The sequence below is a fragment of the Heterodontus francisci genome, chromosome 4 (genome assembly GCF_036365525.1).
Source record: "Heterodontus francisci isolate sHetFra1 chromosome 4, sHetFra1.hap1, whole genome shotgun sequence".
Lineage (NCBI taxonomy): Eukaryota > Metazoa > Chordata > Chondrichthyes > Heterodontiformes > Heterodontidae > Heterodontus > Heterodontus francisci.
Window position 1 is genome coordinate 126,719,664 of NC_090374.1, and position 25,528 is coordinate 126,745,191.

Sequence of the window (25,528 nt, forward strand, 5' to 3'; positions counted from 1 at the left end):
TAAGACGAAAGGTTAGACAGGCTAGGCTTGTATCCACTGGAGTTTAGAAGAGTAAAAGGCGACTTGATTGAAACATATAAGATCCTGAGGGGTCTTGACAGGGTGTATGTGGAAAAGATGTTTCCCCATGTGGGAGAATCCAGAACCAAGGGTCACTATTTAAAAATAACATTGAAGACACGGATGAGGAGAAACTTTTTCTCTCAGAGGGTCATGAGTCTTTGGAACTCTTCCTCAAAAGGCAGTGGAAGCAGAATCTTTAAATATTTTTAAGGCAAAGGTTGACAGATTCTTGATAAGCAAGGGGGTGAAAGGTTATCGGGGGTAGGCGGGAATGTGAAGCCAAGGTTACAATAAGATCAACCATGATCTTACTGAATGGAGGAGTGGTATATAGTAGGGAGGGAGTCGCCCTGGGAGTCCTCAACATCGAGTCCGGACCCCATGAGGTCTCATGGCATCAGGTCAAACATGGACAAGGAAACCTTCTGCTGATTACCACCTACCGCCCTCCCTCAGCTGACGAATCAGTACTCCTCCATGTTGAACAGCACTTGGAGGAAGTACTGAAAGTGGCAAGGGCACGGAATGTAATCTGGGTGGGGGACTTCAATGTCCATCACCAACAGTAGCTCGGTAGCATCACTACTGACTAAGCTGGCCGAGTCCGAAAGGACATAGCTGCTCAACTGGGTATGTGGCAGGTGCTGAGGGAACCAACAAGAGGGAAAAACATACTTGACCTCGTCCTCACCAATTTGCCTGCCGCAGATGCATCTGTCCATGACAGTATTGGTAGGATTGACCACCACACAGTTCTTGTAGAGATGAAGTCCCGCCTTCACATTGAGGATACCCTCCATCGTGTTGTGTGGCACTACCACCATGCTAAATGGGACAGATTTCTAACAGATCTAGCAATGCAAAACTGGGCATCAATGAGGTGCTGTGGCCATCAGCAGCAGCAGAATTGTACTCAACCCACAATCTGTAACCTCAAGGCCCAGCATATTCCCCACTCTACCATTACAATCAAGCCAGGAGACCAACCCTGGTTCAATGAAGAGTGCAGGAGGGCATGCCAGGAGCAGCACCAGGCATACCTCAAAATGAGGTGTCAACCTGGTGAAGCTACAACACAGGACTATCTGCATGCCAAACTGGATAAGCAGCATGCGATAGACAGAGCTAAGCGATCCCACAACCAACGGATCAGATCTAAGCTCTGCAGTCCTGCCACATCCAGCCATGAATGGCGGTGGACAATTAAACAACTAACTGGAGGAGGTGGCTCCACAAATATCCCCATCCTCAATGATGGGGGAGCTGAGCACATCAGTGCGAAAGATAAGGCTGAAGTGCCGAGTTGATTATCCATCTCGGCCTCCTCCTGAAGTCCCCAGCATCACAGATGCCAGACTTCAGCCAATTCGATTCACTTCGCGTGATATCAAGAAACGATTCAGGCAATAATACTGAAGACCTTTGCTCCAGAACTTGCCACACCCCGAGCCAAGTTGTTCCAGTACAGCTACAACACTGGCATCTACCCGGCAATGTGGAAAATTGCTCAAGTATATCCTGTACAGAAAAAGTAGGACATGTCCAACCCGCCCCATCAGCCTGCTCTCAATCACCAGTAAAGTGATGCCATCAAGCGGCATTTGCTTCACAATGACCTGCTCAGTGATGCTCAGTTTGGGTTCCACCAGGGCCACTCAGCTTCTGACCTCATTACAGCCTTGGTTCAAACATGAACAAAAGAGCTGAACTCAAGAGGTGAGGTAAGAGTGACTGCCCTTGACATCAAGGCAGCTTTTGACCGAGTATGGCATCAAGTATTCATTTAAGACCTCGCCCATTTCCCTTGGCTCCACACATAGGTTACCCCACTGATCCTTAAGGGGACCTACTCTGTCCCTAGCTACCCTTATACTCTTAATATACTTACAGAATCTTTTAGGATTCTCCTTTATCTTATCTGCCAGGGAAATCTCATGGCCCCTTTTCACCTTCCTAATTTCCTTCTTAAGTGTACTCCTACATCCCCAATGCTTCAAGGGACTCGCTTGATCCCAGCTGCCGATACCTGACATATGCCTCCTTCTTTGTCCTGGCCAGACCCTCAATATCCCTCATCAACCAAGTGACTAAAACTAGAGGGCATAGATCTAAGGTGAGAGGGAGGAGGTTTAAAGGGGATCAAAGGGGTAAATTTTTCACACAAAGAATAGTGGGTATCTGGAATGAGCTGCCAGAGGAGGTGGAGGCAGGAACAGTAGCAACATTTAAGAGGCAGCTGGACAGGTACTTGAATGAGCAAGGCATAGAGGGATATGGAATTAATGCAGGCAGGTGGGATTAGTATAGATAGGCATTATGGTCGGCATGGACGCGGTGGGCCGAAGGGCCTGTTTCTATGCTGTACGACTCTATGATTCTATGATTCTAAGCAGCCCCAGCAAAATTGAGGTCAATGGGAATCAGGGGGAAAACCCTCCGCTGGCTGGAGTCATACCTAGCGCAAAGGAAGATGGTTGTGGTTGTTGGAGGTCAATCATCTGAGCTCCAGGACATCACTGCAGGAGTTCCTCAGGGTACTGTCCTTGGCCCAACCATCTTCAGCTGCTTCACCAATGACCTTCCTTCAATCATAAGGTCAGAAGTGGGAATGTTCGCTGATAATTGCACAATGTTCTGCACCATTCGCAACTCCTCAGATACTGAAGCAGTCCATGTAGAAATGCAGCAAGACCTGGACAATATCCAAGCTTGGGCAGATAAGTGGCAAGTAACATTCGTGCCACACAAGTGCCAGGCAATAACCATCTCCAACAAGAGAGAATCTAACCATCTCCCCTTGACATTCAATGGCATTACCATCGCTGAATCCCCCACTCTCAACATCCTGGGGGCTACCATTGACCAGAAACTGAACCGGAGTAGCCATATAAATACCTTGGCTACAAAAGCAGGTCAGAGGCTAGGAATCCTGTGGTAAGTAACTTACCTCCTGACTCTCCAAAGCCTGTCCACCATCTACGAGGCATAAGTCAGGAGTGTGATGGAATACTCTCCACTTGCCTGGATGTGTGCAATTCCAACAACACTCAAGATGCTCGACACCATCCAGGACAAAGCAGCCCACTTGATAGGCACCCCATCCTCAAACATTCACTCCCTCCACCACTGGCGCATAGTGGCAGCAATGTGTACCAACTACAAGATGCACTGCAGCAACGCACCAAGGATCCTTAGACAGCACTTTCCAAACCCGCGACCTCTACCAACTAGAAGGGCAAGGGCAGCAAATGCATGGGAACACCACCACCTACAAGTTCCCCTCCAAGTCACACGCCATACTGACTTGGAACTATATCGCCGTTCCTTCACTGTCGCTGGGTCAAAATCCTGGAACTCCCTTCCTAACAGCACTGTGGGTGTACCTACCCCACATGGACTGCAGCGGTTCAAGAAGGCAGCTCACCACCACCTTCCCAAGGACAATTAGGGGTGGGCAATAAATGCTGGCCTGACCAGCGACGCCCATTTCCCAAGAATGATTTTTTTAAAAAGCAGACTCAAGGGGCCGAGTGGCCGACTCCTGCTCCTAATTCTTAAGCTTGTACAGATGCACTTAAAGAATTCATATGTCGTTTACAACAAATTTACATTCCTTTGAGGCACAAAAACTTAATAGGAAAGGTGATCCAACCATGGCTAACAAGAGAAGTTAAATATTGTATTAGATCAAAAGAAGAGGCTTATAAAGTTGCCAAAAAAAGTAGTAAGATGGGGGGCATTTTAGAATTCAGCAAAGGAGGTTCAAAAATCTGATAAAGAGAAGATAGAATATGAAAGTAAACTAGCTCGAAACATAAAAACGGACTGTAAAAGCTTCTATAGGTTTGTCAAAAGGAAAAGATTAGCAAAGACACGTCAGCCCATTACTGGCAGAGACAAGAGAATTTATAATGGGGAATAAGGAAATGGCAGAGAAACTAAACAAATACTGTGTGTGTGTGTCTAAACGGAGGAAGATACAAAAAACTTCCCAGAAATACTAAAGAATCAAGGGACTAGCGAGAACGAGGAACTGAAAGAAATTAGCATTAGTAAAAAGGTAGTACTGGAGAAATTAATGGGGCTGAAAGTTGATAAAATCCCTGGACCTGATGGTCTACATCTCAAAGTGTTGACAGAGGTGGCTGTAGAGATAGTGGATGCATTGGTGATCGTCTTCCAAATTCTATAGATTTTTAAGATTGGAAGGTAGCAAATGTAACCCCACGGTTTAAAAAAGGAGGCAGAAATAAAACGGGGAACTACAGACCTGTTAGCCTGACATCAGCAGTAGGGAAATGTCAGAATCTATTATAAAGGATGTTATAACTGGACACTTAGAAAGTAATGGTAGGATTCGTCAGAGCCAACATGGATTTATGAAAGGGAAATCATGTTTGACAAACTTGTTGGAGGTTTTTCAGGATGTAACTAGAAGGATACATAAGGGGGAAACCAGTGGATGGGGTGAATTTGGATTTTCAGAGGCTTTTGATTAGGTCCCACACAAGAGGTTAATAAGAAAAACTACAGCATATGGGAATAGGGGTTGAGAATTGGTTAAAAGACAGAAAACAGAGTGTAGAAACAAACGGGTCATTCTTAGGTTGACAGGCTGTGACTAGTGGTTAACTGCAAGGATCAGTGCTTGGGCCCCGCTAGTCACAATTTTTGGATTGATTTGGATGTGGGGACCAAATGTAATATTTCCAAGTTTGCTGATGACACAAAAGTCGGTGGGAACGCGAGTTGTGAGGAGGATGCAAAGAGGCTTCAAGGGGATTTGGACAGGCTAAGTGAGTGGGCAAGAACATGGCAGATGGAATATCATGTGCAAAAATGTGAAATTATCCACTTTGGTAGGAAAAACAGAAATGCAGAGTATTTCTTAAATGGTAAGAGTTTGGGAAATGTTGATGTCCAAAGGGACCTGGGTGTCCTTGTTCATGTCACTGAAAGCTAACATGCAAGTGCAGCAGGCAATTAGGAAGGCAAATAGTATCGTATGTTGGTTTTTATTGCAAGAGGATTTGAGCACAGGAGTAAGGAAGTCTTGCTGCAACTGTATAGAACCTTGGTGAGACCGCACCTGGAGTACTGTGTACAGTTTTGGTCTCCTTACCTAAGGAAGGATCTACTTGCCATTCAGGGATTGCAATGAAGGTTCACCAGACAGAACCCTGGATGGCAGGATTGTCCTATGGGGAGAGACTGAGGAGAATGGGCCTATAATGTCTTGGGTTTAGAAGAATTCTTACAGGGCTCAACAGGGTGGATGCAGGAAGAATGTTTCCCCTGGCTGGGTTGGGGGCAGGGGATCTAGAACCAGGGAACACAGTCTCAGAATAAGAGGTAGGCTATTTAGGACTGATATGAGGAGGAATTTCTTCACTCAGAGGGTGATGAATCTGTGAAATTCTCTACCTCAGAGGCTGTGGAGGCTCTGTCATTGAGTATGTTCAAGACACAGATTTCTAAATATTAAAGATATCAAGGGGACAGTGCAGGAAAATGGCATTGAGGTAGAAGGTCAGCCATGATCTTGTAAAATGGCAGAGAAGGCTCAAGGGGCTGAACGGCCTACTCCTGCTCCTATTTCCTGTGTTCCTAAATGCATCTACACTATTCACCTCAACTCTTCCTTGTGATAAAAAGTTTAACATTTTCAGTACTCTCTGGTGAAAACAGTTCCTTTTGAATTCCCTGCTTGATTTCATGGTGAATATCATATTGATGGCCTCTAGTTTTCTTCCCCACAAGTGGAAACACACTCTGTGTCTACGCTATCAAAACCTTTAAGAATATTCAAGACCTCTATTAGATCACCCCTGAGCCTTCTCTTTTCAAGGCAAAGACTCAGCCTAATCATCCTTTCCTGATAGGTATAACCTCGTAGTTCTGGTATCATCCTTGTAAATCTTTTTCCATCTCTCCATTGCCTCGCTATGCTATTTATAATATGGCGACCAGAAATTCACACAGTACTCTAATGTGGTCCAATCAAGGTCCGATACAAGTTTAGCTTAACCTCGCTATTCAATTCAACCTGTCTAGAAACATACCCTAGTGCTTTTTTTTTTGTGGCCTTACTGATCTGCATTGCTTCTTTTAGTGATTTCTGTATTTGCACTCCAAGATCCCTTTGCTCCTCTACCACATTTAGATTCTTATTTTCCAAGTAATATACGAACTCCTTATTTTTCTTACCAAAATGTACTACCTCACATTTATTTATGTTGAAATTCCTTTGTCAATTATGTGCCCATTCTGCAAGGTTATTAATGTCTTCTTGTAATTTGTTGCAGTCCTCCTCAGTGTTGACTACCACTCCCAAGCTGGTGTCGTTTCAAATTTAGAAATTGTGTTTTTGATTCCAAAGTCTAAATCGTTAATATAATATATATAATAATATAATATAAATATATCAAGGATCCCCAATTCCCACATTCTGCTACTCATCATAGCTATCCTTTACCCCTACTCTCTGCTTTCTGTCTTTCAGCCAGCCAGCTATCCATTCTGCTGTATGTTCCCCGACTCCACCTGCTCTGACATTATTCATTCGTCTATTATGTGGTACATTATAGAAGATCTTTTGGAAATCTAGACATATTACAGCTACTGAAATACCATTGTCTACTCTCTCTGTTACCTTAAAGAATTTAACAAACAGTATGACAGGGGTTTAGGAATAGGTGGCTGAGATATTTGCACCAAGATTAGAGTCATTTACGACACAGGAGGAGGTCATTCAGCCCATCAAGTCCATGCTGGCTCTCCACGGAACTATCCTGTCAGTCCCATTCCCCGGCTTGATCCCTGTAGCCCTGCAAGTCTATTTCTCTCAGATGGTCATACAACTTCCTCTTGAACAAAGTTATTGATTGTCTCTGCTTCCACCACCCTTGTGGGCAGCGAGTTCCAGGTCATTACCACCTGCTGCATAAAAAAATGCTTCCTCATATTCCCTCTGCATCATTTGCCCAAGCCTTTCAATCTGTGTCCCCTAGTACTTGTACGATTTGTTAATAATAGAAACAGATTTTCCTTGTCTAACTTATCTAAGCCTGTCATAATCTTGTACACGTCTATTAAATCTCCCTCAATCTCCTATGTTCTGTTTGTCAAATTTTAAGGAAAACTGAATTGGCTTTATGCTTGTAAAAATAAATCATTGTTTTTCCACCCATATGAGTGGTTTTAAGAAAGAACTGAAACAGATCAGCTGATGTACTATAATCACAAATGGTTATGTATAGCCAATAGTCTGGCGGTTTAGGCTGTGTCTAGGATACAAAACTCCTCATCAGTGTTGTATTGGCTTCACTATAGCATGGCACTAATCCTGCATGCCAGACACAAAGTTAAATTAATTTTACCAGTGGTTAGGGAACAAAGGCTTCAAAAGAATTTACTATTCATTGTACCATATATCTTCTCTCAAGCCGATTAACAAATTGAACATTTCAATATTCTGAATCAAATAATATACACACATACTGTAGAAGAATCCTGTACGAAAATAAAGTCACCTCATATATAAAGGAAAACTACTGCATTAACTTTTTTTGATGTACATTTTTCAGTAAGCCCTTATTATTGGGACAAATGGCTTGTAGTGATTAAGGACACATTCACACTATAACTGTTACATTATCACTAATAACAGTCACTAGTAAATCCAATAGGGAATTCAGTGGTTAAAATGTGGATCTTGCTACCACACAGAGCAGCTGAGGCAAATAGTATTGATGAACTTAAGGGGAAACTAGATAAGTACATGAGGAAGGAATAGACAGATATGTTGATAGTTGAGATGATGTAGGGTTGTGGTGGAGCATAAACAGCAGGATAGACCAGTTGAGCTGAATGGCTTGTTTCTGCGCTGCAAATTTGATGTAATTCTAAGTAATTTTTTTGTGAAAAATCAAAAACCAGTGCCAAGTTTCTTATCAATATAACTCTATAAGGAACACTTATGAAAATCAGTATACAAGTACTATCAATGATTACTTTTGGCACCACGCTGTCAGTAATATTTCAGTAAAAGTACATTATTGTAATGACATTCTTGGCCCAATTGATTTATTTATTTATTTAGAGATACAGCACTGAAACAGGCCCTTTGGCCCACCGAGTCTGTGCCGAGCAACAACCACCCATTTATACTAACCCAACAGTAATCCCATATTCCCTACCACCTACCTACACTAGGGGCAATTTACAATGGCCAATTTACCTATCAACCTGCAAGTCTTTTGGCTGTGGGAGGAAACCGGAGCACCCGGAGAAAACCCACGCGGTCACAGGGAGAACTTGCAAACTCCGCACAGGCTGTACCCAGAATCGAACCCGGGTCCCTGGAGCTGTGAGGCTGCGGTGCTAACCACTGCGCCACTGTGCCATCCCTCAACTGGCGGGACATTGAATGTTAGGACATCACAAGCTGAATTCTACTGGTTGAGAACAGATCAGTTAATCCTGGTAAATTAGTATATACTTCTGTTTTTAGCGTGAAGAAAGCAGTGGGAGGTTCTTGAATGAGTGACAACAAAAACAAGTCCACAGGGAGGTGGAGATATGCAGCTCAGACAATGGAGCTGTGATGAGACTTTTTATACCAACATTCAGCAGGGGAAATGACTTTTGGTGGCTGGATTTTCTAACAAAAAAAGTAGATATCACTAGGAAATTTTTGTCAGTCTTGCAATTGCAGCTTGCATGGTTAGTTTAAATGGCAGTGCTAGGGGCACAGTATAAAAAGGAAATCCCTACTTTGCTCTCCCCAAGTCCGTATTTTGATCTTTGCCAGTTTTAAATATTGGAAAGATAGCACTTTAATTTTTAAAGCACTTAATGTTTAGCAGGAAGTCTCTACTTCCTGCAGGAAATAATGTATATGTGGAAGTGCATGACTTAGATCTCCCACTTCATTGCTCACTGCAAGTTAGACAATGCACGATTTTAAAAGGACAGGAATGCTATTCCATACTACATGCAATGTATTATTCTGTTGTAACGAGAAACTGTGTCCTTTTAAAGTCACAAAGTCTAGCTGTCATTAAGGAATGGTCCACAGCCTGGTTGATCAAAGTTTAGTCAGGATACTTGAGGGATTGGAATGAGTCTTTAAGTTTCAGGTTGAAATTCAGCTACACCTGGATTTCTCTTTCTTAAAACTGTCATTGTTAGGGCTACTTAGACATTCTGACTCCTTTTCTGTAGCCCTGTACATTAAAAAATGATCTGCTTTCTTCCTTTTAACTTTTCTTTAGAAGTTAGATAGAAATGAGTTTTGCATGTACACAGGTGTGACAGAGAAAACACCTGCTAGGTGTAGCATTTACGTAAATTTACTTGTAGATCTCTCTGGCGTTGCTGCGCTAAGTCAGCTGATATGATGTTTTGTAATGGCAACAGTTCGGTTCTATACCATGTAATGCATACAATATCACTCTGCTGCTAGAATGGCATTGTGTTTAAGCTGATTTGTTCCTTTAAGACAAGAATTTCTCTCTGTTATATAAAGTGAGCCTCATGACTCTCAGAACTGTTTGGTAAGGGAACTTTGCAATATCCCTACATAACAGCAGTTGTTCCATTTCAAAATAATTAACTGCATGTGTAATGGTTTGAGATACAAAAAAAGCTATACAAATACAATCATACAGTCCTTTACAGCCGGCAGATAGAGAATTTCCTCCCATCAGCGTGCACTTATTTTAAGACCAGGTTCCCAAGGTGAAAGGCCAGTGTCTAATCCACTGCACCACTCAGTTTTCACGACGACATTTTTAATCAAAACACAATTTGAAACATATTACTTATTAAATCATCAATTAAGAAAGAATGGATATGTTTGTTTTAATTTAAGGGTCTAAAAGTAACAAGAAATTGTTACTAAATCTAAGATCAGTTCAAAGTGATCAAACAAAAGGCACAACAACCAGTAGTTATCACAACATATGACAGTCTGGAACAAGTAAAGGACCGGAGATCATGTATGATTATTACATCATGAGCCCCTTCCACCCAACCTGTACTTTAAGAAACACCAAGTTTCTACCCTGAAAAAAAACAGCGGTGTCCCTAATGCTCAATCTCCCTTCTACAGTTATCGATCTAGCTTCCTTTTAAAAACGCCAATTGATCTTAAATAAACTATCTTCTCTGTGGGAATTCCCACTATCCTGGGATTTTTTTCAATTTAACCTTGCTCAAGGTTTATGAAGCTTGTACTTATTCTCTATGTTCATTATCGAAGTAAAATAACTTGCTTTCTTCAACTATATCCTTCATGTTTTTGAAGACCAGTATCATGCCTCCCTCAGTCTTTTCTCCAGTAAAAGATCAATTGATGGAACCTGTTCACACCTCTCTGAACCCTTACTGGGAAATCCATTTCCTTTTTTGTAGCAGGGTGACCAAAACTACACATCATAATCCACAACTGACCTCACTATCAATCTGTACCATAATTTGCTCTGACTTTTAGCATCCAACTTATTTTACAATATGACTACTTTATTCTGACCAGATGATTTCATTTGACAAGGATCACTCCCAAATCCTTTAGTGCCTTATGTTTCATGTTATGGGCATGTTTGCAGTTACCTATACACATTGCCCGACATGTATCAGCATTAAAAACAATCCATCAGATCTCGGATAGACATAATTGGTTCAAGTCACTCTGAAGATCATTGATTTCTTTTCTATTCATTACCTGCCAACATAGCTTCACGACTTATAGAGTGGTATCAATCATTTATTTATTTTATTTATTTAGAGATACAGCACTGAAACAGGCCCTACGGCCCACCGAGTCTGTGCCGACCAACAACCACCCATTTATACTAATCCTACATTAATCCCATATTCTCTACCACATCCCCACCATTCTCCTACCACCTACCTACACTAGGGGCAATTAACAATGGCCAATTCACCTATAATTCACCTATCAACCTGCAAGTCTTTGGCTGTGGGAGGAAACCAGAGCGTCCGGCGGAAATCCACATGGTCACAGGGAGAACTTGCAAACTCCTCACAGGTAGTACCCAGAACTGAACCCGGGTCGCTGGAGCTGTGAGGCTGCGGTGCTAACCACTGTGCCGTCATATTAAAGGAAGTGTCAGGAATAAGGGTGATGAATTTAGAGCATGGATCAGTACTTGGAACTACGAAGTTGTGGCCATTACGGAGACTTGGATATCACAGGGGCAGGAATGGATGTTAGATGTTTCAAAAGGAATAGGGAGGGAGGTAAAAGAGGTGGGGGAGTGGCATTGCTAATCAGGGATAGTATCACAGCTGTAGAAAGGGAGGTCATCGAGGAGGGTTTGTCTACTGAGTCAGTATGGGTGGAAGTCAGAAACAGGAAAGGAGCAGTCACTTTATTGGGAGTTTTCTATAGACCCCCCAATAGCAACAGAGACACGGAGGAACAGATTGGGAGGCAGATTTTGGAAAGGTGCAGAAGTAACAGGGTTGTTATCATGGGTGACTTCAACTTCCCTAATATTGATTGAATTGCAAATAGTTTGGATGGAGCAGTTTTTGTCAGGTGTGTCCAGGAAGGTTTCCTGACTCAATATGTAGATAGGCCGACTAGAGGGGAGGCTATATTGGATTTGGTGCTTGGCAACAAACCAGGCCAGGTGGCAGATCTCTCGGTGGGAGAGCATTTCGGTGATTGTGATCACAACTCCCTGACCTTTACTATAGTCATGGAGAGGGATAGGAGCAGACGGGATGGGAAAATATTTAATTGGGGGAGGGGGAATTACAATGCTATTAGGCAGGAACTGGGGAGCTTAAATTGGGAACAGATGTTCTCAGGGAAATGCACAACAGAAATGTGGAGGTTGTTTAGGGAGCACTTGCTGCGACTGCTGGATAGGTTTGTCCCGATGAGGCAAGGAAGGGATGGTAGGGTGAAGGAACCTTGGATGACAAGAGATGTGGAACAGCTAGTCAAGAGGAAGAAGGAAGCTTACTTAAGGTTGAGGAAGCAAGGATCAGACAGGGCTCTAGAGGGTTACAAGGTAGCCAGGAAGTAACTGAAGAATGGACTTAGGAGAGCTAGAAGGGGACATGAAAAAGTCTTGGCGGGTAGGATTAAGGAAAATCCCAAGGCGTTCTACCCTTATGTGAGGAACAAGAGGATGGCCAGAGTGAGGGTAGAGCCGATCAGGGATAGTGGATGGAACTTGTGCCTGGAGTCGGAGGAGGTAGGGGAGGTCCTTAATGAATACTTTGCTTCAGCATTCACTAGTGAGAGGGGCCTGGACGTTTGTGAGGACAGCGTGAAACAGGCTGATATGCTCGAACAGGTTGATGTTAAGAAGGAGGATGTGCTGGAAATTTTGGAAGACATGAGGATAGATAAGTCCCCGGGGCCAGACGGGATATTACGGGAAGTGAGGGAAGAGATTGCCGCGCCTTTGGCAATGATCTTTGCGTCCTCACTGTCCACTGGAGTAGTACCGGATGATTGGAGGGTGGCAAATGTTATTCCCTTGTTCAAGAAAGGGAATAGGGATAACCCTGGGAATTACAGACAAGTCAGTCTTACGTCGGTGGTGGGCAAATTATTGGAGAGGATTCTGAGAGACAGGATTTATGATTATTTGGAAAAGCATAGTTTGATTAGAGATAGTCAGCATGGCTTTGTGAGGGGCAGGTCATGCCTCACAAGCCTTATTGAATTCTTTGAGGATGTGACAAAACACATTGATGAAGGAAGAGCAGTGGATGTGGTGTATATGGAGTTTAGCAAGGCGTTTGATAAGGTTCCCCATGGTAGGCTCATTCAGAAAGTAAGGAGGCATGGGATACAGGGAAATTTGGCTGTCTGGATACAGAATTGGCTGGCCCGTAGAAGACAGAGGGTGGTAGTAGATGGAAAGTATTCAGCCTGGAGCTCGGTGACCAGTGGTGTTCCACAAGGATCTGTTCTGGGACCTCTGCTCTTTGTGATTTTTATAAATGACTTGGATGAGGAAGTGGAAGGCTGGGTTAGTAAGTTTGCCGATGACACAAAGGTTGCTGGAGTTGTGGATAGTGTGGAGGGCTGTTGTAGGTTGCAACAGTACAGTGACAGGATGCAGAGCTGGGCTGAGAAGTGGCAGATGAAGTTCAACCTGGAAAAGTGTGAAGTGATTCATTTTGGAAGGTCGAATTTGAATGCAGAATACAGGCTTAAAGACAGGATTCTTGGCACTGTGGAGGAACAGAGGGATCTTGGGGTCCACGTCCATAGATCCCTCAAAGTTGCCACCCAAGTTGATAGGGTTGTTAAGAAGGCGTATGGGGTGTTGGCTTTCATTAACAGGAGGATTGAATTTAAGAGCCGCGAGGTTATGCTGCAGCTCTATAAAGCCCTGGTTAGACCACACTTGGAATATTATGTTCAGTTCTGGTCGCCTCATTATAGGAAGGATGTGGAAGCTTTAGAGAGGGTGCAGAGGAGATTTACCAGGATGCTGCCTGGACTGGAGGGCATGTCTTATGAAGAAAGATTGAGGGAGCTAGGGCTTTTCTCATTGGAGCAAAGAAGGATGAGAGGTGACTTGATAGAGGTGTACAAGATGATGAGAGGCATAGATAGAGTGGATAGCCAGAAACTTTTTCCCAGGGCGGAAAGGGCTATCACCAGGGGGCATAATTTTAAGGTGATTGGAGGAAGGTTTAGGGGAGATGTCAGAGGTAGGTTCTTTACACAGAGAGTGGTGGGTGCGTGGAATGCGCTGCCAGCGGTGGTAGTAGAAGCAGATACATTAGGGACATTTAAGCGACTCTTGGATAGGTACATGGATGATAGTAGAATGAAGGGTATGTAGGTAGTTTGATCTTAGAGTAGGTTAAAGGGTCGGCACAACATCGTGGGCCGAAGGGCCTGTACTGTGCTGTGCAGTTCTATGACTATGCCTCCACTAGTGTTCACTTAACTCTCCCTTTCTGATAAAGGGATGAAAAGGCACTAATTGGAAGTGGAGGCTGAGGCATAGAACGATCAGCAGAAAATCACTAACAAGCATACAACAGGTAGCAGAAGAACTAGTGGCATGGTAGAATAGGCATGTGAGGGAAAAAAATCACTCGCAATTTCAAGGCACAGGCAGTAGGTAGTAAGGAAAAATCGAGAGTAAGTCTGAAGGGGGAAAAGAGGAAATTATTTTTGCTGTGTGGAGTACAACCACATCATTTGCAATTACAGTCTCATTTTGGACTGGATAAAGTTCACATGCGACACAGATGAATAACTCCTCCCACTCAATTATGCCATCAGTGCAAAATATAGTCATAGAAAATACCAAAGGATTTTTAAGATTAGTCATAGTACATGTAACTGCTTAATTATTATTTAAATCAGAGACTGAGTCAACCCAAAACTCCCAGTAGTCAGCAACAGACACCATTGAAAGAGGCCTGGTTTCAGATTAACTACCCTCCTTCTGGTTAGGAAATCACACACAATGCATGTGAACTTATATGAACAAAACTAACCAATTCACAAAGCCAACAGGAAGGCAACATTAATTAAATAGTTCAAGAAAACTGCATCAGTACTCACCCTATATCAGCATACTGAATACTGAAGATCTGCTGAAGAAGTCAAATCTGTTAGCCATCTTTCTTCTAAAGTGACCAGTGATATCTGAGGGCTCACAAAACTGAGCTTAATTTGTTCACAGTAAGATGTTACAATTTTGACAAAGAACTCCAGAGATGACTGCTGAATCCACAGCAGCTCCTGGGAGTATTCCCTTAATGACAGTCCTGATTTTGGCTAGGTTTTGGATATGAGCAAAAGGCATGCCAAAATAATAATTTATATTGAAAATTAAGTACTTAGGAAACTGGAGATGTTCATAGTACCCTGCATTTTAACAAGTAAATTATTTGAATGAAGTTTATTTGTACTGCATAATCTGTATAAAATACTATGCTGTACTTGGGTATAGGTATCTCTTTTTAAGTACCTGGTCCGATATGACGCTATTGAGCCAAGGTGAGGGAACAGGTACACTCAGAACACGTTATTATAAATTTCTCCCAGTACTTCCTTCCTATTACAGGGCAAGAGCAGGGCAGTGGGACTAGCTGAGTTGCTCTTGCAGAGAGCCAGCATAGACATGATGGGCTAAATGACCCTCTATGCTGTAACCATTCTATGATTCTATTAAAATAATTGTACTTTTAACACCTCTGTGTTAGGGCTCTGTAAGTCATTTCATTGAATAGAAATAGTGAAGCACGCTCAAAATGGTGATGCCAGCTAATACAGATCCACAGAAGCATGTTCAATTCCTTGCTCTGGTGGAACTTGGTCTGGTCCATTTTCAAACTGATCATTCATTAGTTGCTAAATATAAAATATTAATTATCCCTCCAGTTATAATGTTATATGGTAAATATGAAATAGAATTTGGAGCTATCTGGTATCACAGGTATCTACACATTTTTAATCAGTCTGAATACAACAAAATATATTATAAGCCACTAACACAAAAGAAAAATATTGCGGATCTGGAAATCTGAAATATAAACAGAAAATACTGGAAATAGAGGTCTGGCAGCATCTGTGAAGAGAGAACCAGAGTTAATATTTCAGGCCGATGACCTTTCATCAGGACTCAAATCGACCTGAAACGTTAACTCTGTTTCCCTCTCCATAGATGCTGTCGGGCCTGCTGAGTATTTCCAGTATTTTCTGTTTTTATGTACTAAAATGTGTATTTTAGGGCATGTACAGCTCCTAGTTAGTTTCAGATGTAATACATAATATATCTCAAAGTAACAGAGGCTGACATTCATCGTTATAATATACATAGTACAGGAAAATTTAAGTCATGCTTTGATATTAGTATAGCAGCAATCAGAGGATATCGTATACCTTTAGGTCCCTCATCTGTACTACTTACACCATTTGTGAACTTCATATCCCAACAGATGAAGAACAATACTGGTAAATCAAACCAAGCTTCAGTAACAAGCATAATCATTACTTCATATAGAACGTAAGGAGTTAAAGAGAGCTTACAAAAATTCAAGGCAATATTAGGATTTTGCACTTTTGCTTCCAAGTCAGAAGATTATGGGTTTAAGCTCCACTCCTGGTCTTGAGCAAAAAAAATCAAGGCGGACACTCCAGTGCAGTACTGAGGGAGTGCTGCACTTTCAGAGGTGCCATGTTTTGGATGAGGCGTTAAATCCAGGCCACGCCCCTTAGCACTATTTTGAAGAAGAGCAAGGGAGTTATCCTTGGTGCCCTGCCAATAGTTATCCCTCAATCAACATTACAAAAACAGATTATCTGGTTATTGCTGTTTGTGGGAGCTTGCTCTGCTCAAATTGGCTGCTGTGTTTCCTACATTACAACAGTCACGACTCTTCCAAAAGTACTTCATAGACTGCAAAACACTTTGGGATGCCCGGTGCAACAAAATCTGCTCAGGCTTTAGAAAATCCAAATATTGTCTTTCATCTCTTTACCATCAATCTATTATTTTGGATGTGATTCATTTTGAACCATCTAATTAATGTGTGTATACATTATATATATGTATTAAAACAATATCATCCTTTAAAATAAGAACAAATTCTTTGTGTCAATAGAATCATACAGCGCAGAAAGAGGCCATACAGTTCATTGTGCTTGTGCTGGCTCTTTGTAACAGCTATCCAATTAGTTACACTCCCCTACTCTTTCCCCCATAGCCCTGCTCATTTTTCCATTTCAGATATTTATCCAATTCCTTTTTGAAAGTTACTATTCAATCCACTTCCACCACCATTTCAAGCAATGTCAGTTCCCCCTGTCCCTTTTATACCAGTGCCAGATTATTAAGGATCAGAATATTTTATAAAAGTGAACGTGACATCAGAGATGCAAAATTACAGGGAGGTTGTGCATCACATTATGCAAATAACAACTTCTCCCCTCCCAGAGAATACTGAGCAATCTTTTCCCTATACTGACATAAAGTGATGGTAATACAGTAGCGATGCTCCAACTTCCACACAATTTACAACAGTTATGTTCATAAATATTTAATTCAACTTATCACTAAGTACTATTAGGGTATGGAATATGATTAGATTTCAACTTTGATTTTTTTAATGCCCTCATGTATGTGTGGGGGAGGGATAGAGAGACCAAAAAAACACATGTTGACATATTTTGAGATAACTGCTCTAAAAACCTGTCAGAATCACCATTGGGATTAGCTAAGTATGTGGAATTTATCTTAACAACAGCTAATCCCAAAAGAACAAATGAGCACAATATACACTTTATTGCACAAAAGTGTTTTAACAAAAATAGGTGCATCTTCAGAATTGACCAAGCACCAACCACCACCCACCACCCACACCCATAAAAATGACAGTTTGGCACAATGTGTCTGTATGTGTGTAGTAAACACAGACCTATCTCTCCAACAGAAAAAGGTAATGTCAGAAATTTATCTATTTCCTACCCTTTCCCATCCCCATTATTACTTCTTTAGGGACAATGAAATGATGCAAATTAATACCCCACTTGCCAAAAAATACACACGGTCACTTGCAGGTTGTACAATTTCACCCATAAACCACAAACGGAACTATCTTTTGCCCATGGTTTGATGGCTCCGTGGGCACTTTCACTAATATTGAGATGGATTCAGAGCGATGCTGCCTCAGCTAAGGCAAAGCTGGCCAGAGACATGGTTTTTGAATTGTATATCACAGGCACAGGAAAACTGTTTGACACTGGGAATCTCTGGGCAAAGCTGGAGCCACAGTTAACTCATTCAACAATGCCAGGTGCTACTCTCCCATTCTTACATATTTCCTTTTGTTTGCCTCTCTTTTATCTGGTTTTTTTTCTCCTATCCTAGATCTTTATGTCCCTGAATCTCTCCCTCTTTCCCTCTCTTTTTGGGTCGCATTTTGGTCGAAATCACAATGAATTACACTATTTTCAACATGCCTTTATTAAATGAGCAATCAAAGAAATGGAATACAAATGCATAAATGGTTTAATTATATTCCTATTTCAACCTGTGTGTATGTCTCGGACTGTGTTTTTATTTCCTTTATCCATCTGCCTCTACATTCAACTGATAATCCTCCAGTATTTGTGCCATATCCAGTGCAATGTCACCACCAAATACATTTTCCTCTCCCCTCAGCATTCCAAAGGGATCATTCTCTCTGCAACACCCTGGTCCAATCCTCCATCACCCATTCCCCTTCCCAGGGTTCTTCCCATGCAAGTGCAGGAGATGCAACACCTTCTCTTTCACCTCTTCCATTCCCATCATCCAAGGCTGCAAACACTCTGTCCAGGCAAAACAGTGATTTATATGTACTTCTTTCAATTTAGTAAAATATATTCGTTGTTCATGATATGATCTCCTCTGCAGTGGGGAAACCAAATGCAGACTGGGCAAATGCGCTGATGAACACCTCTGTTCAGTCCACAAGTGCAATCTTGAGCTTCCAGTCATTTGTCATTTTAATTCTCCATCCGACTCTGACCTCTCTGTCCATGGCCTCCTGCATTGTTCCAATGAAGTTTAGCAAAAGCTCAAGTAACAGAACTTCATCTTTCAATTAGGCACTTTACAATGTACAGTAACTTCAAATCATAACTGCTGCTACTATTCTTTCAGACAGCAGCTGTTGGTAATGATTCCTCCTTTGTCATTTACCTCATCCCTAGACCCTTTTGTTTCTTCATTTCTACCCTATCACAGACTTTTCCTTTCGTTCTCTCCTGCCCCTCACCGCCACTTTCTCTGCCTCTGTGCTTGCTATAAACCTGTTATATCTCCAACTTTTCCAGTTCGGTCATCAAACCGAAATGGTTACATTTGTTTCTCTCTCCACAGATGCTGCCTGACCTGCTGAGTATTTTCCAGCATTTTCTGTTTGTATTTCAGATTTCCAGCATCTGCAGTATTTCCCTTTTGTTTCTACTTCCTATGTCTCTGTTTCTCTTGGCATTTGCCACAAACCTTGTTCCCCAGCCACAAATTCCATTCCCACCAACCACACCCCCAAGCCCCTGGCCACTGTCTCAGGCTGAACCAGAGTGCTTGCAACCTTGGCATCCTATTTGACCCTGAGTTGAGCTTCTGATCTCAAATTCCTCTCCATCACAAAGACGACTTACTTCCACCTCCGTATATTTGCCCATCTGCTGATGAAACACTCATTCATGCTTTTGGTAACTCCAGACGTCATTGCAGTGCTGCCTGGTTGGCCTCCCATCTTCCAGCCTCCATAAACTTGAGCACATCCATATCTCAATTTGCACCAAATTCCATTCGCCCATCACCCATGCTAACTTACTTACATTGCCACCTGGTTCTCCACATTTTAAAATTCTCATGCTCATTTTCAAATCCCTTCATGGCCTCATCCTCCCTATTTCTGTAGCCTCCTCCAGCCCGACAACTCCCCAAGAATTCTGTTTTCCTCCATCTCTGGCCTCTTGTGCATGCCCTACTTCCTTCACCTCATCATTGGCAGCCATCTGGAGCCTAAGCTGTGGAATTTCTTTCCCAAACCTCTTCACCCTTCTCTCCTCCTTGAAGACACTGCTTAAAACCTACTTCTTTGACCAACCGTTTAGTAACGTTCTAATGTCTCCTTTGGCTTGGTGTCAATTTTTGTCTGAATACACTCGAGAAGGGCCTTGGGACGTTTTACTTCTTTAAAGGAACTGTACAAATGCAAGTTGTTGTTATTGTAGCATGTGTTTTCCTCTATTGCTCTCCCAACATCTGTGTTTCTCTATCCTCTCCCTCTGTCTCTGCACGGTTCATCTCTATCTCCCTCTCTTTCCTGGTTATGCACTCCACGCCTCGGTCTATTTTCTCCCTCCGTGTCTCACTGTCTTGGTGTGCTCTTCTGAGCCTTTCTCTCTGTGTACACCTCTCTCACCCTGTGTCTGTCCGTTGCTCTCTCTGTATTTCTCCCTTTCCTATTGTCTCTGTGTTGTTTCACCCACCTGCCCTTGTGTCTCACTGTCATTCGCCTTCTGCCTTTTTCTCTCTATCTGGATTTCTTTCTTTCTATCAGTTCTCTTTCTTTCTATTCCTGTTCCTTTGTTTGCTCCCTCCAACTGCTCAGCTACTCTTAATCTTGTGTTCCTATGTCCCTGTATGTAAAATGTTTCTCTCACCCTGTCTGTATTTCTCTCTCAACTCCCTGTCGCTGTGCTTCTTGTCATCTTGCTGTGTGTGTTTCTTTCTTCCTGTTTGTCTTGTTCTTCAGTGTGCATTCTGCCACTCCATATGTTTCTTGTTCCTTCTCTTCCTGTGTATTTCTCAACTTGTATCTCTCTGATTGTCCAGTCTCTACGTGCTTCCCTGCCCCTATCCACCTCTGTTCCTCCCTCCTTGTGTGTCTATCTCTCCCCTCTAGTGTCTGTGATCTTCCTGTTTATGATTACCTTTATTCCTCTGATTCTCTGTCTATGTCTGTTTCTCTCCCCACCTCTCTCTTTCACTCCCTTCAAGTGTTTCTCCAAACTTTCTTCCTCACCCTTCCCCTCCTTCCCACCCCACACGGCTCTCCATTTCTTTATAGCTCCATCTTTCTCTTGCTCTCCTTCCACGTGATTCAATCTGGGCCGTTCTCTTTCCTGATCCCGTGTAAAATTCCACCTTTGCACCCTGTATCAGAAAGCCAAAGGCTTGAGCAAAATCTGGTTGGATCACTTTAAGCTACAGTGTACTTCTCATTTTATGGACCAACTCCTCCTAATACTCCAGGATGATCATAAAGGTAACAAAAACACCAAAGTCCTGTTCCCAGTAACCCCAATCCTCTGACCCACTCACCCTCACCTCCAGGGTAAAATATCAGGAGCTCAGAGATCAAGACTATCTGCTTGGTGCCTCATCCTGTGTTCCTTGGCTCCCACCAGCCCGTGCTACCACCTATCAGCCCCCAGTTCTCCTGTACAGCCTCATATCTTTTCCTCACTTCTCTCTTGCTCCATCTTCCTTCTCTTGTTGTGTCTCTCATGCCTCTTTTCTATTTTCACTCATCTTTCTCCTATTTCTGTTACTCTTTTTTCTCTCTTTCCCCCATTTGTCTCCTCATCTCTCTTACCATGTATCTCTCCTCTCCCAGTCTGTTTCTCACTTTGTATGTGCTTCTCGATATCTTTCTTACTTCTTGTCTGTTTTCTCTCTTTCCATCTCTTGCTGTATTACACTTCCCATCTAGTCCTGCTTCCATCTATCTGTGTTTCTCTCTCCTGTACTTCTACATGTTTTTCTCTGCCTGCTTCCTTTTCTTTCTCAAGTTTTTTTTTTCACTTTATGACTCTCCCTCTCTGATTTTCTCCTTAGGTCCCTCCCTCTCCAATTCTCTCCCCTGTCTGTTGTTCTCTCCTTATGTCACTCCCATGTTAGCCAATCTCTTTACTCCCATGTTACAGTATTTCTCACCCCATTTGTTAATTCCTCCTTTCTCATTGTACATTTCTCTGTCTCTATAACTGTTCTTTACTGCTTTTCCAGCTCACTCAACTTCTCTATGCTCCTCTTTCTTTCATCCTATCTGTTTCTCACCATACCGTGGCCTTTCTCTGTCTTTTTTCTCTCTCTATCTCAATGTCCATCTCTTTCTTTATGTATCTGTTTATCTCTTTGTTTCCTCTAACTCCGATTTTCTCATTCTGCTGTGTTCATACAGTCACTTTATATTTTTGTTACCTGTTTATCTTGTTTTTTTCACTCCACTTCTCTTTCCCTCTGTCTTTTGTTTTTTCTCTCTTTTGGTGTTTTGTCTCTGACTTCTTTCACATTATGTTTTTTCTTTACTTTGGTTTACTCTATTTTTCTCTCTTTGCCTGCTTCTCTCTCATTCTGTTTCTCTTTCTTCATCTGTTCCTTCTCAATTTCTGTTCTCATTCTTTCTCTATTTCCCATCTCTTTTTCTACTGATTTCTCTTTCTCTCTATCCCACTGTCACTGTTCTCTCTCTGTCTGTCCTATTAATCCCTTATTTTCTGTCTCTTTCTCTCCCTGTCTTTCTCTCTCTCCCCCCTCCCTTTCACACTCTCCCTCTCTCTTCTGTCGCCTCGGATCCTGCTCTGATTAACGGTATCCCTGCCTGGAGGGAAGGGGGTGGAGGCCAATCCCCGGGTTTGATTTGAGCTGCGGGGGGGACAGGGCCCGAGCCCGGGGAGCGGCTGGGCTGAGGTGGCGACTCCGCCCGTTCCCCGGGCTGGTTTGCCGGCTCGAACTGGTGTGGTTGTGGGGCCGGAGCCCGGCTCTTACCTGGGGCCGGAGAGAGGGAGCGGAGCGGCGGCCTGGAGCAGGAGGTCGGCACTGGAGCTAAGACAAAGACCGAGAGTAAGCGGCGGAGAACCCGAGCCCGGCACCGGATCAATAACCGCAGCGAAATCTAACTGAACCGACAACCCAGAAGCGGCGGCAGCAGAAACAGAGAAAACACGGCCCAGAAACTGAGAACGGCGGAGGGGGAGAGTCAACAGACAGACGTCAGCAGGGCAGAGATACAGAGAAAGAGAGAGAGATACAAGGAGAGAGGGAGAGAGAGAGAGAGAGTGGGGGGGAGGGGGGGAACCAGAGAGTGGGGGGGAGGGGGGGATCGAGGGGAGTTGGGGGGGGGGGGGGGAGGGAGGGAACCAAAGAGTGGGGGGGCGGGGATCGAGGGGAGGGGGGGTCGAGGGGTGGGGGGGGGATGGAGGGGAGGGGGGGGGGGGTCCAGAGAGTGGGGGGGGGGGGATCGAGGGGAACCAGAGAGTGAGGGGGGGATCGAGGGGAGGGGAGGGGGGGTTCCAGAGAGTGGGTGGGGGGGAACCAGAGAGTAGTGGGGGGGGGGGGGGGGGGAGAACCAGAGAGTGGGGGGGGAACGAGGGGGGGAACCAGAGAGTGGGGGGGGGGGAACCAGAGAGTGGGGGGGGGGGAATCGAGGGGAGGGAGGGGGGAACTAGAGAGTGTGGGGGGGGGATGGAGGGGAGGGGGGGAGGGGGGGATCGAGGGGAGGGGGGGGGAACTAGAGAGTGTGGGAGGGGGGGGAACCAAAGAGTGGGGGGGGGATCGAGGGATGGGGGGAACCAGAGAGTGGGGGGGATGGAGGGGAGGGGGGGAACCAGAGAGTGGGGGGGGATGGAGGGGAGGGGGGGAACCAGAGAGTGTGGGGGGGGGATCGAGGGGAGTTGGGGGGGGATCGAGGGGAGGGAGGGAGGGGGGGGAACCAAAGAGTGGGGGGGGGATCGAGGGGAGGGGAGGGGGGGGGAACTAGAGAGTGGGGGGGGATTGTGGGGGGGGGAACCAGAGAGTGGGGGGGGGGATCGAGGGGAGGGGAGGGGGGGAACCAGAGAGTGGGGGGGGGGATCGAGGGGAGGGGAGGGGGGGAACCAGAGAGTGGGGGGGGGGGGATCGAGGGGAGGGGGGGGTCGAGGGGTGGGGGGGGATGGAGGGGAGGGGGGGGGGTCCAGAGAGTGGGGGGGGGGATCGAGGGGAACCAGAGAGTGAGGGGGGGATCGAGGGGAGGGGAGGGGGGGTTCCAGAGAGTGGGTGGGGGGGAACCAGAGAGTAGTGGGGGGGGGGAGAACCAGAGAGTGGGGGGGAACGAGGGGGGGAACCAGAGAGTGGGGGGGAGGGGAGTCGAGGGGAGGGGAGGGGAGGGGGGGAACCAGAGAGTGGGGGGGGGGGAATCGAGGGGAGGGAGGGGGGGAACAAGAGAGTGGGGGGGGGATCGAGGGGAGGGGAGGGTCCAGAGAGTGGGGGGGTCCAGAGAGTGGGGGGGGGATCGAGGGGAGGGAGGGGGGGGGACCAGAGAGTGGGGGGGGGATCGAGGGGAGGGAGGGGGGGGGACCAGAGAGTGGGGGAGATCGAGGGGAGGGAGGGAGGGAGGGGGGGGGGAGACCAGAGAGTGGGGGGAGATCGAGGTGGGGGGGGGTCCAGAGTGGGGGGGGGATCGAGGGGAGGGGGGGGGAGACCAGAGAGTGGGGGGAGATCGAGGTGGGGGGGGGTCCAGAGAGTGGGGGGGGGATCGAGGGGAGGGGGGGGGACCAGAGAGTGGGGGGAGATCTGGAGTGGGGGAGATCGAGGGGAGGGGGTGGGGGAGACCAGAGAGTGGGGGGAGATTGAGGGGAGGGGGGTCCAGAGAGTGGGGGGGGAGTCCAGAGAGTGGGGGGGGGGATAAAGGGGAGGGGGGGGACCAGAGAGTGGGGGGAGATCGAGGGGAGGGGGGGGGACCAGAGAGTGGGGGGAGATCGATGGGGGGGGGGGGAGATCGAGGGGAGGAAGGGGACCAGAGAGTGGGGGGGGGATCGAGGGGAGTGGGGGGGATCGAGGGGAGGGGGGGACCAGGGAGTGTGGGGGATCGAGGGGAGGGGGGGGGACCAGAGAGTGGGGGGGATTGAGGGGAGGGGGGAGACCAGAGAGTGGGGGGGATCGAGGGGAGGGGGGGGGGACCAGAGAGTGGGGTGGATTGAGGGGAGGGGGGAGACCAGAGAGTGGGGGGGATCAAGGGGAGGGGGGGGACCAGAGAGTGGGGGGGATCGAAGGGAGGGGGGGTGGAACCAGAGAGTGGGGGGGATTGAGGGGAGGTGGGACCAGAGAGCGGGTGGGGGGGAATCGTGGGGAGAGGGGAACCAGAGGAGGGGGGGATCGAAGGGAGGAGGAGTACCAGAGAGTGGGGGGGAGGTACCAGAGAGTGGGGGGGGATGGGGGGTAACAGAGAGAAAGATACAGAGATGGAGGGAGACACAGAAAGAGAGAGAGATCCAGAGAGAGAGGGAGGGGATATGGGGGTGGGGAGGGGGGGGGGGGGATGCTGGTACAGAGAGAGGGAGATACAGAGGAGAGAGGGAATACGAGGGTGGTGCTGGTACGGAGAGAAAGATAGAGATGGAGGAAGATACAGATAAATACACATACACAGGGAGAGGGGAAGAGATACAGAGAGGGAGAGAGATACAGAAAGAGAGAGAGATCCAGAGAGAGAGAGAGGGGGGATATGGGGTGGGGAGGGGTGCTGGTACAGAGAGAAAGATACAATGGAGGGAGATACAGAGAGGGAGGCAGCTGCAGAGAAATATACATACAGAGAGAGAGAGAGTGATACAGATAGGGAGAGAAAAAAGAGAAAGATACAGAAAGGAAACTAGATATGGGGGAGAGAGAGATATAGAGGGAGAGATACAGAGAGAGAAGATAATGGGAAGATATGCAGAGAGAGTTAAAGGAACAGAGAGAAAGATGCAGGGAGAGAGAGAGCAGGATACAGGGACAGGAATAGGAGAGTGGGGTACAAAGATACATGCAGAGTGCGAGAGACATGCTGGGAGAGAGACACGGGGAGAGAGAGAGAGATACAGGGGGAGAGAGAGATACAGGGAGGGAGGGGAAGGTACAGAGGTAGAATGTGATGTAGGGGGAGAGAGAGAGATACAGGGAGAAAGAGACTGAGGCACAGA

General features: G+C 45.5%; 1 protein-coding gene across 7 annotated transcripts in view; it reads right to left on the bottom strand.

The window, feature by feature from the left end:
* Positions 1-22,627, bottom strand: part of LOC137369239 (guanine nucleotide-binding protein G(I)/G(S)/G(O) subunit gamma-7-like) — a 361,449-nt gene extending 338,822 nt beyond the window's left edge. For 4 of the 7 annotated variants that reach the window (XM_068030143.1, XM_068030144.1, XM_068030136.1 and 1 more), the window contains exon 1: positions 22,356-22,627. The gene's annotated coding sequence lies outside the window, so the exon portion shown is untranslated. The remainder of the gene's footprint in view (positions 1-22,355) is intronic. The other 3 variants (XM_068030141.1, XM_068030135.1, XM_068030137.1) reach the window with 1 other exon arrangement.
* Between the last annotated feature and the right edge of the window lie 2,901 nt (positions 22,628-25,528).